The 14,722-nt window shown below is 40.2% G+C and overlaps 1 protein-coding gene and 1 pseudogene across 3 annotated transcripts in view; both read left to right on the forward strand.

Moving 5' to 3' along the window:
* Positions 1–14,722, forward strand: part of NRG4 (neuregulin 4) — a 126,779-nt gene that overhangs the window by 39,467 nt on the left and 72,590 nt on the right. The gene's annotated exons all lie outside the window — the stretch shown is intronic.
* On the forward strand, positions 3,427–3,979 carry LOC309803288 (surfeit locus protein 1-like; annotated as a pseudogene). The gene has a single exon. The product of its transcript is annotated as a surfeit locus protein 1-like (transcript).

Here is a 14,722-nt window from a genome sequence, read left to right on the forward strand (position 1 = left end):
CTCCCGGCTAGCTGTGGCACATTAGCCCCCTTCAGGCTGAGTTCTCGCCGCCAGCCCCAGTCCTGTCTCTGCGCTCTGACCGAAGCCCGAGCCTCAGCTTCCAGCGCCGCCCACCCTGGCGGGCGAGCAGACAAGCCTCTCGGGCTGGTGAGTGCCGCTCGGCACCGATCCTCTGTGCGGGAATCTCTCCGCTTTGCCCTACCCAGGTATGTGGGGAGTTTCTTGCCTTTTGGGAGGTCTGGGGTCTTCTGCCAGCGTTCAGTAGGTGTTCTGTAGGAGTTGTTCCACGTGTAGCTGTATTTCTGGTGTATCTGTGGGGAGGAAGGTGATCTCCACGTCTTACTCTTCCGCCATCTTACCCGGAAAACCTGTGTTCTCATTTTCTTGACAGTGCCTTTTGTAGAGCAGAGTTTTCTTTTCCAGCTTTATCAAGGCATTATTGACAAATAAAATTGTAATATACTTAAAGTATACAATGTGATGATTTGATATATGTGTGCATTGTGAAAGGATTTTCAAAATCGAGTTAACACATCCATCACCTCATATCATATTTACATTTTCTTAAAATGAGAACCCTTAAGTTCTACTCTCTTAGCAAATTTAAGTTATACAATACTGTATTATCAACTATAGTTGCTTTGTTATACATTAGATCCTCAGACCTTATTATCTTACAACTGAAAGTTTATACCCATTTACCACCTTTCCTCATTTCCCCTACCCCCAGCTCCTCGCAACCATCGTTCTATTCTCTGTTTCTATGAGTTTGAGTTTTTAATTAAAAAAACCTTATTTTTAGACTCTACATATAAGTGATACCATGCAGTATTGGTCTTTCTCTGTCTGGCATATTTTACTTAGCATAATGCCCTCCAGGTTCATCCGTGTTGCTGCTAATGGCAAGATTTCCTTCTTCCTTTTTTTTTTTATTGGAGTATAGTTGCTTTACAATATTGTTAGTTTATACTGTACAGCAAAGTGAATCAGCTTTACGTGTACATATATCCCCTCTTTTTTGGATTTCCTTCTCATTTAGGTCACCACAGAGCACTGAGTAGAGTCCCCTGTGCTATACAGTAGGTTCTCATTAGTTATCTATTTTATACATAGTATCAGTAGTGTATATATGTCAATCCCAATCTCCCAATTCATCACACCACCACCACCTGCCCCACCCCACCCCTGCTTTCCCCCTTGGTATCCATACGTTTGTTCTCTACATCTGTGTCTATTTCTGCTTCATAAATAAGATCACCTATACCAATTTTTTCAGATTCCACATATATGTGTTAATATACGATATTTGTTTTTCTCTTTCTGACTTACTTCACTCTGTATGACACTCTCTCGGTCCATCCATGTCTCTACACATGACCCAATTTCATTCCCTTTTATGGCTGAGTAATATTCCATTGTATATATGTACCACATCTTCTTTATCCATTCCTCTATTGATGGAATTTAGGTTGCTTCCATGTCCTGGCTATTGTGAATAGTGCTGCAATGAACATTGGGGTGCATGTGTCTTTTTGAATTATGTTTTTTTCTGGGTATATGCCCAGTGGTGGGATTGCTGGGTCATATGGTAGTTCTATTTTTAGTTTTTTAAGGAACCTCCATACTGTTCTCCATAGTGGCTTTATCAATTTACATACCCACCAACAGTGCATGAGGGTTCCCTTTTCTTCACACCCTCTCCAACATTTATTGTTTGTAGATTTTTTGATGGTGGCCATTCTGACCACTGTGAGGTGATACCTCACTGTAGTTTTGATTTGCATTTCTCTGATAATTAGCGATGTTGGACATATTTTCATGTGTTTGTTGGCCATCTGTATGTCTCCTTTGGAGAAATGCCTATTTAGGTCTTCTGCCCATTTTTGGATTGGGTTGTTTATTTTTTTGATATTGAGCACATGAACTATTTGTATATTTTGGAGATTAGTCCTTTGTCAGTTGCTTCATTTGCAAATATTTTCTCCCATTCTGAGTGTTGTCTTTTTGTCTTGTTTATGGTTTCCTTTGATGTGCAAAATCTTTTTAGTTCAAAAAGCTTTGTTTATTTTTTGTTTTTTGTGTTTATTTTTGTTTTTGTTTTCATTACTCTAGGAGGCAGATCCAAAAAAATATTGCTGCAATTTATGTCATAGAATGTCCTGCCTATGTTTTCCTGTAGGAGTTTTATAGTGTCCAGTCTTACATTTAGGTCTTTGATCCATTTTGAGTTTATTTTTGTTATGGTTTTAGAGAATATCATATAATATCAATTATATGAGGAATCTAAAAAATGATACAGGTGAACTTATTTACAAAACAGAAATAGACTCACAGATACAGAAGACAAACTTATTGTTACCAAAGGGGAAAAGGGGTAGGGATAAATTTGGAATTTGGTATTAACAAATACAGACTACGATATATAAAATAGATAAATAACAAGGACCTACTATATAGCATAGGGAACTATATTCAGTATCTTGTAATAACCTATAATGGAAAAAAATCTGAAAAAGAACAGATACATATATGTGTAACGGAGTCACTTTGCTGTATACCTGAAACATTGTAAATCAACTATACTTCAATAAAAAAATAAAAGTTAAAAAGATAGTGATTATTATTGACATGCTGAATTCGGTAATAGCTCTGGATTTGAGCAGGAGGTAGAAAGAGCTTTGGAAAGGATGTCTAAGAAAATGAAAGAAGGCTACATGTAATAAATAGTATGTTAGGAAGCTGAATATCTGAGGGCTGGGGCTGCAGGCCACAAGGCTAGGGCTGTTGCTGTGCAGGGTGGGCACCAGGCTGATGTCATCAGGAGGAACATTCTTGGAGTTGTCCTGTGCCCAGGTGAGGACTCATCCAGGTATGCCCTATGTACCTAGGAAAAGCTGCCCTGTCCCTGCCCTCCACTTTGCGCAGGAGGGTGGGTGAGTATGGGCATTGCAACACGCTCTGGAACTGCCCCCTGAGCCTGTGAATCAGGCCCTGTTTGCATGCCCACTCTGGTTAGCACTCTGTCCTCATGAAAGCCCCAGGGCTGGCTCCTCCCGCACTCCTGTATCATACACTTGATTGTAGACATGCAGTAACTTCCTCTGCCACCTTGGGCTAATGCCGGGCCAACCCAAGACTGAAACCCAGGTGTCTAGGATCCTAAAGGAAAGCATAACTAATCATCACAGTTTGCATGTTCCTCCCAAGTGTTGGCCTAGAGACCCAGTAGGTGTGGCAGCTCTTAAGCCAAAGCAACTGCCACAGAAACAGAAGACGACTCCTTTCTCTAGTGGTTTCTGCTTCTCATTCCTATTGCTTTCTTTGGCCCAGGGACATGGCAGGTCCAACATCAGAAGTGGAAGCTAAAGTTGATCACAGAGCTAGTCTAGAGTGGTGGCCAAGCCCATCTCACTGCCAGCAGACCCAATGGAACTGAAAAATCTGGAGTACAGGCCAGTGAAGGTCAGGAGGCCCTTTGACCACTCCAAGTTGCTCTCATGATGTTTTGGACCATGGTGAACCCTGCCCAGGAGGCTGGCCTACTGGCTCTCTTTGTTCGGTGGTGCTACCTTTTTCCTGTGCTGACCTGGGAATTACCATCCTGCTAAACAGGCGGTTTGTGCCCAAGAAGAAAGTGAATCCTGAAACATGGGGTAAAGGACAGATTGAGGGAGAAGTGGACCTAGTTGTGATGGTGAGGCTGACAGAAACCAGGAAGCCCTTTGTCTCTGAGAATAATCCAGACAGGAACCACTGGCATTACCACGACCTGGAGACCACGTCCAGGCTCCCAGGTGCAGACCCCATTTTCACTGATGCTGACTTCAGAGCACAGTTCTTAAAAGACCTATTGGAGGGCAAACTAGAGTCACTCTGAGGAATGAGCACCTGCAGTATATCATTCACCTGGTACAGACTCTGTGCAGCCACGTCATACCTGTGGTTTAAGAAATTCCTACCTTGGACTCCTGGTGTGTGAAGAGATTAGCTGATGAGCCCTGTCCCTGAATAATTAGGAAGTCACAGAGTAAACATTTCAAGAGATTTGGTTTTATGCTGGATCATGTGCTATCGATATAAATAAATCTCTACACTACAAAAAAAAGCAGCTGAATATTTGAGATGTTATGATAAAGCACATTATTTTTCAGTCGTCTCGCCCGCCCCCCAAAAAGAAGGAAACTCTAAACTCTAAAGCTGTGCAAAAAAAGACAAGATACAAATAAGATGCAAATTTAAATGTAGCATGATTTTAATCAACCTAGAGTTTAAGAAAAGAGAATTTATTTTATCTTGCTTTTGGGAATATTATCTTATGAATGGCCCAGCTATTGTGACACTGAAACAATAGAAGGAAATGTTATTCTTTCACACTGCATGGATCTGCTGTGAATACTATTTACAGTTATATTGACAAAACTGTAGTTTATTGGTTTTCAAGTTTTACATCTAGAGGCAAAGTTATGAAAACACTTCATTAAGGTCACAGATGAGAATGTAAATGTTAAAAACCTTCATGATGTAAGAGTCAAGGTATAGCTGCTAAGGCAGAGAGAGGAAGTGGGGAGAGAAAAGGTGGAAGCAAAGTTAGCAGTACAGTTACTTATTTTACATGTTAAGAAGTTAGTCTGTGAATTGACTCAAGTTCATTGATGAGGACAGAAGTATGAGTATATTATTTAAAATTACAGATATAACAAAGAGAAGAAATAGATAATAGTGTAACTTATCAAACATTCAAATTAAAGAGGTAGAGGGTAGTGTAAGAGAGCTGAAGCCTCATCTTTCATCGCTGGGAGTTAGATGTTGTCTAGAGTGCTAAATCTAGAAATAGAGAGGATAAGCATTTTGAATTATGGAAGAAGAGCTTGCCATTGGTCATATTTGTTCTTCTCTTATTTCTCTGATAATTTCTTAATGGGCTCCTTCTCCAGCCATTAAATGTTGATATTTTCCAGGGATCAGTCCACGGCCTCTGTCTCACACATGTGCACACTCTGAGCTAATGACTTCAGCAACCACCTGTGGAATTTGAGTCCCAAATCTCTTATCTCTAACCTCATTCTTATCATACATGCAAGATCTGTATTTTCAGGCATTTCCTTCTACATGTCCCAGTAACATTTTAAATATAACATGTCTCGAGAGAAATCACTATCTTACTCATGACATCTGTTTTGGTATTTCTTTATTTTGTTTTTAGCAGCTTTATTGAAGCATAATTTATATACCATAAAGTGCACCTATTTTATATTTTAGCTCTATCAAATTTGCGACCACCTCAACAATCCAATTGTAGAATATTTCCATCATTCTAAAAACATCCTTTATGCTCATTTGCATAATTTCCTTTTCCCAGCCCCAGTCCCAAGCAATCATTAATCTATTCCTGTCTCTTTTGATTTGCCTTTTCTAAAGATTTCTTATAAATGGAATCATACCATATGTAGTTTTTATGACTGGCTTCTTTCACTTAGCATGTTTTGTTTTAATTTTTTTTAAACATAAAGTATATTTTATTGGTTATAAATGTCTAGGTTCAAAATTCTTTACCTTTAACATTCCAAATGTTATCCCATTGTCTTCTTTTTTTTTTAACATCCTTATTGGAGTATAATTGCTTTACAATGGTGTGTTAGTTTCTGCTTTATAACAAAGTGAATCAGCTATACGTTTACATATATTCCCATATCTCCTCCCTCTTGCATCTCCCTCCCACCCTCCCTATCCCACCCCTCTAGGTGGTCACAAAGCACCGAACTGATCTCCTTGTGCTATGCGGCTGCTTCCCACTAGCTATCAGTTTTACATTTGGTAGTGTATATAAGTCCATGCCACTCTCTCACTTCATCCCAGCTTAACCCTTCCCCCTCCCCGTGTCCTCAAGTCCATTCTCTGCATCTGCGTCTTTATTCCTGTCCTCCCCCTAGGTTCTTCAGAACATTTTTTTTTCTTTTTATATTCCATATATTTTTGTTAGCATATGGTATCTGTTTTTCTCTTTCTGACTTACTTCACTGTGTATGACACACTCTAGATCCAGCCATCTCACTACAAATAACTCAGTTTCATTTCTTTTTATGGCTGAGTAATATTCCATTGTATATATATGCCACATCTTCTTTATCCATTCATCTGTTGATGGACAGTTAGATTGCTTCTATGTCCTGGCTATTGTAAATAGAGCTGCAATGAACATTTTGGTATGTGGCTCTTTTTGAATTATGGTTTTCTCAGGGTATATGCCCAGTACTGGGATTGCTGGGTCGTATGGTAGTGCTATTTTTAGTTTTTAAGGAACTGCATACTGTTCTCCATAGTGGCTGTATCAATTTACATTCCAACCAACAGTGCAAGAGGGTTCCCTTTTCTCCACACCCTCTCCAGTATTTATGGTTTGTAGATTTTTTGATGATGACCATTCTGACAGGTGTGAGGTGATACCTCATTGAAGTTTTGATTTGCATTTCTCTAATGATTAGTGATGTTGAGCATCCTTTCATGTGTTTGTTGGCAATCTGTATATGTTCTTTGGAGAAATGTCTATTTAGGTCTTCTGCCTGTTTTGGGATTGGGTTTTTTTTTTTTTTTTTTTTTTTTTTGCAGTATGCGGGCCTCTCACTGCTGTGTCCTCTCCCGTTGCGGAGCACAGGCTCCAGACGTGCAGGCCCAGCGGCCATGGCTCATGGGCCCAGCCGCTCCACGGCATGTGGGATCTTCCCGGACCGGGGCACGAACCCCTGTCCCCTTCATCGGCAGGCGGACTCTCAACCACTGCGCAACCAGGGAAGCCCTGTTTGTTTTTTTGATATTGAGCTGCTGGTAAATTTTGGAGATTAGTCCTTTGTCAGTTGCTTCATTTGCAAATATTTTCTCCCATTCTGAGGGTTGTCTTTTTGTCTTGTTTATGGTTTCCTTTGCTGTGCAAAAGCTTTTAAGTTTCATTAGGTCCCATTTGTTTATTTTTTTAATTTCCATTTCTCTAGGAGGTGGGTCAAAAAGGATCTTGCTGTGATTTATGTCATAGAGTGTTCTGCCTATGTTTGCTTCTAAGAGTTTTAGACTGTCTGGCCTTACATTTAGGTCTTTAATCCATTTTGAGTTTATTTTTGTGTATGGTGTTAGGGAGTGTTCTAATTTCATTCTTTTACATGTAGCTGTCCAGTTTTTCCAGCATCATTTATTGAAGAGGCTGTCTTTTCTCCATTGTATGTTCTTGCCTCCTTTGTTGTAAGTTAGGTGCCCATATGTGTGGGGGTTTATCTCTGGGCATTCTGTCCTGTACCATTGATCTATATTTCTGTTTTTGTGCCAGTACCATACTGTCTTGATTAGTGTAGCTTTGTAGTATAGTCGGAAGTCCAGGAGCCTGATTCCTCCAGCTCCGTTTTTCTTTCTCAAGATTGCTTTGGCTATTTGGGGTCTTTTTTTTTTTTTTTTTTTTCGGTACCTGGGCCTCTCACTGTTGTGGCCTCTCCCGTTGTGGAGCACAGGCTCCTGATGCACAGGCTCAGCGGCCATGGCTCACAGGTCTAGCTGCTCCGCGGTATGTGGGATCTTCCCAGACTGGGGCACGAACCCCCATCCCCTGCATTGGCAGGCGGACTCTCAACCACTGCGCCACCAGGGAAGCCCTATTTGGGGTATTTTGTGTTTCCATACAAATTGTGAAATTTTTTGTTCTAGTTCTATGAAAAATGCCAGTGGTAGTTTGGTAGGGATTGCATTGAATCTGTAGATTGCTTTGGGTAGTAGAGTCATTTTCACAATGTTGATGCTTCCAATCCAAGAACATGGTATATCTCTCCATCTGTTTGTATCATCTTTAATTTCTTTCATCAGTGTCTTATAGTTTTCTGCATACAGGTCTTTTGTCTCTTTAGGTAGGTTTATTCCTAGATATTTTATTCTTTTTGTTGCAATGGTAAATGGGAGTGTTTCCTTAATTTCTCTTTCAGATTTTTCATCAGTAGTATATAGGAATGCAAGAGACTTCTGTGCATTAATTTTGTATCCAGCTACTTTACCAGGTTCATTGATTAGCTCTAGTAGTTTTCTGGTAGCATCTTTAGGATTCTCTATGTATAGTATCATGTCATCTGCAAACAGTGACAGCTTTACTTCTTTCCCGATTTGGATTCCTTTTATTTCTTTTTCTTTTCTGATTGCTGTGGCTAAAACTTCCAAAACTATGTTGAATAATAGTGGTGAGAGTGGACAACCTTGTCTTGTTCTTGAACTTAGAGGAAATGGTTTCAGTCACTATTGAGAATGATGTTGGCTGTGGGTTTGTCATATATGGCCTTTTTTATGTTGAGGTAAGTTCCCTCTGTGCCTACTTTCTAGAAGGTTTTTATCATAAATCGGTGTTGAATTTTGTTGAAAAGCTTTTTCTGTATCTATTGAGATGATCATATGGTTTTTCTCCTTCAGTTTGTTAGTATGGTTTATCACATTGATTGATTTGTGTATTTTAAAGAATCCTTGCATTCCTGCGATAAACCCAACTTGATGATGGTGTATGATCCTTTTAATGTGCTGTTGGATTCTGTTTGCTAGTATTTTGTTGAGGATTTTTGCATCTATGTTCATCAGCGATATTGGCCTATAGTTTTCTTTCATTGTGACATCTTTGTCTGGTTTTGGTACCAGGGTGATGCTGGCCTCGTAGAATGAGTTTGGGAGTGTTCCTCCCTCTGCTATATTTTGGAAGAGCTTGAGAAGGATGGGTGTTAGCGCTTCTCTAAATGTTTGATAGAATTCACCTGTGAAGCCATCTGGTCCTGGGCTTTTGTTTGTTGGAAGATTTTTAATCACAGTCTCAATTTCAGTGCTTGTGATTGGTCTGTTTATATTTTGTATTTCTTCCTGGTTCAGTCTTGGAAGGTTGTGCTTTTCTAAGAATTTGTCCATTTCTTCCTGGTTGTCCATTTTATTGGCATAGAGTTGCTTATAGTAATCTCTCATGATCCTTTGTATTTCTGCAGTGTCAGTTGTTACTTCTCCTTTTTCATTTTTAATTCTATTGATTTGAGTCTTCTCCCTTTTTTTCTTGATAAGTCTGGCTCATGGTTTATCAATTTTGTTTATCTTCTCAAAGAACGGGCTTTTATTTTTATTGATCTTTGCTATTGTTTCCTTCATTTCTTTTTCATTTATTTCGGATCTGATCTTTATGATTTCTTTCCTGCTGCTAATGTTGGGTTTTTCTTGTTCTTCTTTCTCTAGTTGCTTTAGGTGTAAGGTTAGGTTGTTTATTTCAGGTGTTTCTTTTTTCTTGAGGTAGAATTGTATTGCTAGAGACTTCCGTCTTAGAACTGCTTTTGCCACATCCCATAGGTTTTGGGTCATCGTGTTTCCATTGTCATTTGTTTCTAGGTATTTTTTTGATTTCCTCTTTGATTTCTACAGTGATCTCTTGGTTATTAAGTAGTGTACTATTTAGCGTCCACATGTTTGTATTTTTTACAGATTTTTTTCCTGTAATTGGTATCTAGTCTCATAGCGTTGTGGTCAGAAAAGATACTTGATATGATTTCAGTTTTCTTAAATTTACGAAGGCTTGATCTGTGACCCAAGATATGATCTATCCTGGAGAATGTTCCATGAGCAGTTGAGAAGAAAGTGTAATCTGCTGTTTCTGGATGGAATGTCGTATAAATATCAATTAAGTCCATCTTGTTTAATGTATCTTTTAAAGCTTGTGTTTCCTTATCTATTTTCATTTTGGATGATCTGTCCATTGGTGAAAGTGGAGTGTTAAATTCCCCTACTATGATTGTGTTACTGTCGATTTCCCCTTTTATGGCTGTTAGCATTTGCCTTGTATATTGAGGTGCTCCTATGTTGGGTGCATAAATATTTACAATTGTTATATCTTCTTCTTGATTTGATCTCTTGATGATTATGTAGTGTCCTTCTTTGTCTCTTGTAATAGTCTTTATTTTAAAGTCTATTTTGTCTGATATGAGAATTGCTACTGCAGCTTTCTTTTGATTTCCATTTGCATTGGATATCTTTTTCCATCCCCTCACTTTCAGTCTATTATGTGTCACTAGGTCTGAAGTGGATCTCTTGTAGACAGCATATATACGGGTCTTGTTTTTCTATCCATTCAGCCAGTCTGTGTCTTTTGGTTGGAGCATTTAATCCATTTACATTTAAGGTAGTTATCAATATGTATGTTCCTATTAACATTTTCTTAATTGTTTTGGGTTTGTTATTGTAGGTCTTCTCCTTCTCTTGTGTTTCCTGCTTAGAGAAGTTCCTTTAGCATTTGTTGTAGAGCTGGTTTGGTGGTGCTGTATTCTCTTAGCTTTTGCTTCTCTGTAAAGGTTTTAATTTCTCTGTCGAATCTGAATGAGATCCTTGCTGGGTAGAGTAATCTTGGTTGTAGGTTTTTCCCTTTCGTCACTTTATATATGTCCTGCCACTCCCTTCTGGCTTGCAGAGTGTCTGCCAAAAGATCAGCTGTTAACCTTATGGGGATTCCCTTGTATGTTATTTGTCGTTTCTCCCTTGCTGCTTTTAATATTTTTTCTTTGTATTTAATTTTTGATAATTTGATTAATATGTATCTTGGTATGTTTGTCTTTGGATTTATCCTGTATGGGACTCTCTGTGCTTCCTGGACTTGATTGACTATTTCCTTTTCCATATTAGGGAAGTTTTCAACTATAATTTCTTCAAATATTTTCTCAGTCCATTACTTTTTCTCTTCTTCTTCTGGGATCCCTATAATTTGAATGTTGGTGCGTTTAATGTTTTCCCAGAGGTCTCTGAGACTTTTCTCAATTATTTTCATTCCTTTTTCTTTATTCTGCTCTGTGGTACTTATTTCCACTCTTTTATTTTCCACATCACTTATCTGTTCTTCTGCCTCAGTTATTCTGCTCTTGATTCCTTCTAGAGAATTTTTAATTTCATTTATTGTGTTGTTCATCATTGTTTGTTTGCTGTTTAGTTCTTCTAGGTCCTTGTTAAACGTTTCTTCTATTTTCTCCATTCTATTTACAAGATTTTGGATCATCTTTACTATCATTATTCTGAATTCTTTTTCAGGTAGACTGCCTATGTCCTTTTCATTTGTTTGGTCTGGTGGGTTTTTACCTTGCTCCTTCATCTGCTGTGTGTTTCTCTGTCTTCTCATTTTGCTTAACTTTCTGTGTTTGGGGTCACCTTTTCGCAGTCTGCAGGATCGTAGTTCCCGTTGTTTTTGGTGTCTGCCCACAGTGGCTAAGGTTGGTTCATTGTGTTGTGTAGGCTTCCTGGTGGAGGGGACTGCTGCCTGTGTTCTGGTGGATGACGCTGGATCTTGTCTTTCTGGTGGGCAGGACCATGTCCGGTGGTGTGTTTTGGGGTGTCTGTGACCTTATTTTGATACTAGGCATCCTCTCTGCTAATGGGTGGGGTTGTGTTCCTGTCTTGCTAGTTGTTTGGCATAGGGTGTCTAGCACTGTAGCTTGCTGGTCATTGAGTGGAGCTCGGTCTTAACGTTGAGATGTAGATATCTGGGATAGCTTTCACCGTTTGGTATTACGTGGAGCTGGCAGGTCTCTTGTGGACCAATGTCCTGAACTCGGCTCTTCCACCTCAGAGGCTCAGGCCTGACACCTGGCCAGAGCACCAAGACCCTGTCAGCCACATGGCTCAGAAGAAAAGGGGAAAGAAAAGGAAGAAAGAAAAATTAAAAAAAATAAAGTTATTAAAAAGTTTTTAAAAATTGTTAAAAATTAAAAAGTAATTTTAAAAAAACAAAGAAAGAAGAGAGCAACCAAACCAAAAAACAAATCCACCAATGATAACAAGTGCTAAAAACTATACCAAAAAAAAAAGGACAGACAGAAATCTAGGACAAATGGTAAAAGCAAAACTATACAGACAAAATCACACACAGTCCGCCACCTCAATTTTGGGATGATTCTTTGTCTATTCAGGTATTCCAGAGATGCAGGGTACAGGAAGTTGATTGTGGAGATTTAATCCCCTGCTCCTGAGGCTGCTGGGAGAGATTTCCCTTTCTCTTCTTTGTTCGCACAGCTCCTGGGGTTCAGCTTTGGATTTGGCCCCGCCTCTGCATGTAGGTCACCTGAGGGCATCTATTCTTCGCTCAGACAGGATGGGGTTAAAGTAGCAGCTGATTAGGGGGCTCTGGCTCACTCAAGCCGGGGGGAGGGAGGAGTACGGAATGCGAGGTGAGCCTGCCTTGGCAGAGGCCAGCGTGACATTGCACCAGCCTGAGGCATGCCGTTTGTTCTCCTGGGGAAGTAGTCCCTGGATCACAGGACCCTGGCAGTGGTGGCGTGCACAGGCTCCCGGGAGGGGAGGTGTGGATAGTGACCTGTGCTTGCACACAGGCTTCTTGGTTGCTGCAGCAGCAGCCTTAGAGTTTCATGCCCGCCTCTGGTGTCTACACTGATAGCCGTGGCTCGTGACCATCTCTCAAGCTCATTTAGGCGGTGCTCTGAGTCTCCTCTCCTCGCACACCCCAAAACAATGGTCTCTTGCCTCTTAGGCAGTTCCAGACTTTTTCTCAGATTCCCTCCCGGCTAGCTGTGGTGCACTAGCCCCCTTCAGGCTGTGTTCATGCACCCAACCCCAGTCCTCTCCCTGGGATCTGAACTCTGAAGCCGAAGCCTCAGCTCCCAGCCCTGACCCACCCCGGCAGGTGAGCCGACAGGCTTCTCAGGCTGGTGAGTGCTGGTCGGCACCGATCCTCTGTGCGGGAATCTCTCTGATTTGCCCTCTGCACCCCTCTTGCTGTGCTCTCCTCTGTGGCTCCGAAGCTTCCCCCCTGCCAACCTCCATCTCTGCCAGTGTAGGGGCTTCCTAGTGAGTGGAAACTTTTCCTCCTTCACAGCTCCCTCCCAGAGGTGCAGGTCCCGTCCCTATTATTTTGTCTCTGTTTTTTCTTTTTTCTTTTGCCCTACCTAGGTACGTGGGGAGTTTCTTGCCTTTTGGGAAATCTGAAGTCTTCTGCCAGCATTCAGTAGGTGTTCTTTAGGAGTTGTTCCACATGTAGATGTATTTCTGATGTATTTGTTGGGGGGAAGGTGATCTCCACATCTTACTCCTCCGCCATCTTGAAGGTCTCCCCCCACTTAGCATCTTTATGAAGTTAATTCATGTTGTAACATGTACCAATACTTCATTCCTTTTTACTGCTGAGTAGTATTCCATTGTATGGTTGTACCACATTTTGTTTATCTATTCATCAGTTGATGGACATTTGAGTTGTTTTCTAGCTTGGGGCATTATGAATAATGTTCTAAGCATTACACTCCTATCTTTGTGTGGACCCATATTTCCATATCTCTTGGATACATTTATGGCAAATTTATGTTTAACTTTTTAGGAAACTTTCAGATTTTTTTGCAAAGTGACTGTACCATTTTACAGTCCCACCAGCAATGTATGAGAGGTCTAGTTTCTCTTTGTTATTGTCTGTCATTTTTATTATAGCCATTCTAGTAAGGTGTGAAATGGTATCTCACTGTGGTTTTAATATACATTTCCCTAATGGATACTTGAACGTTAGCCTTGATTTTTCTTTCTTTTGTACCCTGCTCTCCCATTCTTTGGGTGTACCTATTAAGTATATCTTTAGTTCTCTCCTTTATCCTCACTCCCATTGCTTTATTTCTTCACTATTCTTTTTTTATTTTTTTTTTTGCTGTACGCGGGCCTCTCACTGCTGTGGCCTCTCCCATTGCGGAGCACAGGCTCCGGACGCGCAGGCTCAGCGGCCATGGCTCACGCGGCCAGCCGCTCCGCGGCATGTGGGATCTTCCCGGACCGGGGCACAAACCCGCATCCCCTGCATCGGCAGGCGGACTCTCAACCACTGCGCCACCAGGGAAGCCCTCTTCACTATTCTTGATTGTTAAAATATCCTCCAAATAGTTTTCTCTGATACCAGTTCCTCAGCAGGTTGCAATCTAGTTTTCACACTGCTATCAAAATGAATTTTCTAAAATGTAGATGTGATCATGCCACTTCTTTGCTAAAAACCTTTCAAAGTATCCCTATTGCCTTTCAGATAGAGTCACTATTTGAACCCTGCTTATTTGACAAGATCTATTCTTACCACTCCTTCCCCCACCATCCTATCCTCTTATGAACTCATGTACACTCCACACACATACTCTGCACACATCCTGACCTGCAATCTACCTGCAGTTATCTGAATACATTAGGATTTTCTTTCTTCTGTGCCTTTGAACATGCTGTTACCTCTGTCTAGAATGTTCATCCATCTCTGTTTACAAACTCTTACTCATTCTTCAAGGCTCAGCACAAATAAAACTCCCTCTTGGAATCTTTCTCTGATTCTCCTTAATAGTTAAGCTTTGTTTTTGTGTGTGTTATTATAGTGACATAAATAGGTGTCTTTGAGACTATATTTGGTTGAATTGCATGAAATTATCATTTTAAGCCCAATTATCATTTTAAGCCGAAATATGGTTTATATGTCAGCCTACAACATTTTTGTAGTTACCTGTTTTTGTTCATGTGTCTATCATTTGTTAACAACAGCAGACCACTTACAACATATTTGTTGATAGATGCATGAACAAATAAATTATTCTTAAAGACCATGGCTTTTATTTAGAGTGAAAAGTCAACTTGAAAAACATTAGGTCTTCTTTAGAATCATGTAGCCTCAAAAGTTAAGTTTATTTGTATTGTGTGAAAAATTATTAATACCAAACCAACTGCCATG

Source organism: Mesoplodon mirus, assembly GCF_964341445.2.
Source record: "Mesoplodon mirus genome assembly, chromosome: 4".
NCBI lineage: Eukaryota > Metazoa > Chordata > Mammalia > Artiodactyla > Ziphiidae > Mesoplodon > Mesoplodon mirus.